The sequence below is a fragment of the Bactrocera tryoni genome, chromosome 2 (genome assembly GCF_016617805.1).
Source record: "Bactrocera tryoni isolate S06 chromosome 2, CSIRO_BtryS06_freeze2, whole genome shotgun sequence".
NCBI classification, from domain to species: Eukaryota; Metazoa; Arthropoda; class Insecta; order Diptera; family Tephritidae; genus Bactrocera; species Bactrocera tryoni.
Genome location: NC_052500.1, coordinates 58,277,384 through 58,280,665, shown reverse-complemented (window position 1 = coordinate 58,280,665; position 3,282 = coordinate 58,277,384). Strand labels below are relative to the sequence as shown.

The 3,282-nt window shown below is 38.9% G+C and overlaps 1 pseudogene; it reads left to right on the top strand.

Moving 5' to 3' along the window:
* Positions 1-842: 842 nt before the first annotated feature.
* LOC120768785 lies at positions 843-1,852 on the top strand (annotated as a pseudogene).
* The last annotated feature ends 1,430 nt before the right edge of the window (positions 1,853-3,282 follow it).

Genomic DNA, 3,282 nt, shown 5'->3' with positions numbered 1-3,282 from the left:
TGGACATTGAATATGTAACTACTTGTATGTACTTGTATATGCGAATATGTATGCATATCTGTTCAATAATTTGTTTATGTTGAGCTGGATTTTCTTTGTTAGATTTGAATAAATTATGTAGATTATGTAAAATTGTATTTTCCGTTGTCCTCTTATGTATGTAATATAACATACATATGTATAAATATAGCAATTACACTTGTTAGGTAAATAATTGAAATATATATGTATATACGTTTACTTTTTATATAGTATTTCAATATGTATAAACATATGTATGTTTTTTATTTATTTTTATTTGTTTTCCTCGCTTCGCATTTGAATTGATATTTGGATTAATGCAATCCTGCTTATTGTTGTTGTTAAACAAAAGGGGTATTGCTGGGAAAATTTCTTTTTGGAATATCAAGCTGTATTTATGTACTTGATTTAACTGTTTTTAATAATGCGGCAATTTAAATTAAAGACATGAATTATTACAGTTTGGGTACTGATTGTTTGTTAGGCTTTTAAATAGGAAAAACCGTAACTTAAAACATACATATGTATGTACATATTTATGTGCATGTCGTAGAATGGTAAATTAGCCCACTGTATATGTGTGGCATAGAATGGTTAGTTGGACCGTTGTGCATGCATGTACAGTTTTGAATGCCGACACGATGTCGCTAACGGTTCTCAGAACGCACAGCAGCTCAGGGAAAGAAATATACTCTGCTGCTGAGTAAGGTCTGTTCGTAGGGGCATAGAAGTGTAGTGTGAATTAGCTTAGAAGGTGCGCGACGAGTTAGTTAGTGTTGTGCCACCGAGAGACGAACAGAACTTGCTGCGTAAAATAAAAAATGGAAATTGACCCATCTCCGACATCAAAAGTGGGATCTGCTTTGCCTACTGATCCACATTTGTTAGCGTTGAAACTGCAAAATGGCAACCTGATGGAAATAATTAAAAACATGCAGAATCCAAGGCGCCGCAATCCGATGGTAAGGCGTCACACATTACCCTACCAAAATTTAACCCTGACGTTGCCGGAGCGGATTCCTCATCTTGGTGTAGCACGGTGGACCTCATATTTGCTGATAACGTTCTCCAAGGTAGCAATCTGGTGATAGCACTAAGTAAGGCATTAGAAGGCACCGCATCACAGTGGCTTTCACAAATATGCTTTGCCGGCATCACTTGGACGCAGTTCAGGGAACTGTTTCTTCAGCGTTTTGTTAGAATTGAGACTTCTGCTGGCATGGTTCTCAGTATATTGAATGGTCGACCGAAACCAGAAGAAGGCTTTGCTGAATACGGCAGCCGGATTGTCACGATGCTTATGTCTAAATGGAAAACCAAGGAGTTAGAAGAAATAGCTGTGTCTGTAACTTTGGCTCACATGGCGCAAGTTGACAGCAAGTTGGCGCGCTGGATTTTTACCACCAATGTAAAAACTCGCATTGAGCTACAACAACAGCTGCAGGCACACTCCTTCATGAAGCGCAGCATAGAAGACGATGCAACTGGCTCGGATCGTAAAAAGTTCAAATCTTCATCCCTGGTGAAATGCAATTACTGCGGAAAGGTTGGGCATAAATATGTCGAATATCGGGCACCTTTTGCAGAAGGGCCAGAATAAAGGCAAAACCTACAACAGCACAAATACGACGGGTGTGAAAGATCGATCTGGTGTCAAATGCTTCAAATGTGACGAAATTAGGCACTTTGCAACCGCATGTGTTCTTAAGGCCGATCAGGTGGAAATGAAGAATTTATGAGAAGGGTGTGGATATCTGCGCAACAGCTCCACCCTCTGGAACAATAAAGGCATCCGGTGAGTCTATTCCATTTTGTTTTGATTCTGGTGCAGAATGCTCGCTAGTTAAGGAAACTGTAGTCCATAAGTTTAAAGGGAAAAGAGTTAATAATGTTGTAAAACTCAATGGCATAAGTAACGATGCAATTTATAGCAGTCAACAAGTTTTATGTAATATAAATATTGATCAATACTGCTTTGAGATTTTGCTACACGTAATTTTAGACAAGTATTTGAAATACGATGTGTTAGTTGGTCGAGAGATTCTTAGGCAAGGCTTTGGCGTAATGATAGACGCTGATTATGTGACCAGCCCAATGATGTTAGTAAAAAAGAAAAATGACATTGATCGTATTTGTGTGGACTATAGGATGTTAAATGATAATACCATTGCTGATAGGTATTCTTTACCTCTTATCGCAGACCAGATTGCCCTCGCGGTGCAAAATATTTCTCGTGCTTAGATATGGCTAGTGGTTTCTACCAAATTCCTGTACACGAAAATTCAATTGAACGAACCGCGTTTGTGACTCCAGAGGGTCAGTACGAGTTTTTGACCATGCCTTTTGGCTTGCAAAATGCACCCTCTGTTTTCCAGGGGGCCATAATAAGAGCATTGGGATCACTGGCGCACTCATGCGCTGTCGTTTATATTGATGACGTGTTGGTTATAGCCGAAACTAAAGAAGAAGCTTTAGAAAGGTTGCGTATCGTATTAGAAACATTGAGTAAGGCGGGATTTTCATTTAATATAACTAAGTGCTCATTTCTTAAAACTCGCATAGAGTACCTAGGTTTTGAGGTAAGTAACGGAGAAATTAGGCCAAACGCACGTAAAGTAAAAGCATTGTTAGATTTACCACCTCCACAATCTGTGTCGCAATTACGACAATTCATAGGATTGGCTTCGTATTTTAGACAGTTCGTTCCGAAATTCTCGGAAACGCTTAAGCCTTTGTATCAACTCACGTCAAAGAAAAATGTTGATTTTTCTTGGCAATAGCAACATGAGCAAATAAGGACTAAAATTATAACAGTATTGACGCAGGCACCTGTGTTGACTATATTCGACCCGAAACATGCAATCGAATTGCACACCGATGCAAGTTCGATTGGCTATGGTGCTATATTGTTGCATACAATTAATGGCAAACTCCATGTGGTAGAATATTATAGTAAATGCACATCCCCTGCTGAGTCAAAATATCATTCGTACGAGTTAGAAACGCTAGCAGTAGTCAATGGTATCAGACACTTCCGCCATTACTTGCAGCGACGTAAATTTGTCGTATATACGGATTGTAATTCCTTAAAGGCTAGTCGCACAAAGCTAGACTTAACGCCGAGAGTACATAGGTGGTGGGCATTTTTACAATCGTTTGACTTTGACATAGAATATAGGAAGGGTGATCGTATGGCGCATGTAGATTGTTTATCTCGGAATCCAGTGTCCGATAAAAATAATGATCGGAATAAAATTCTAG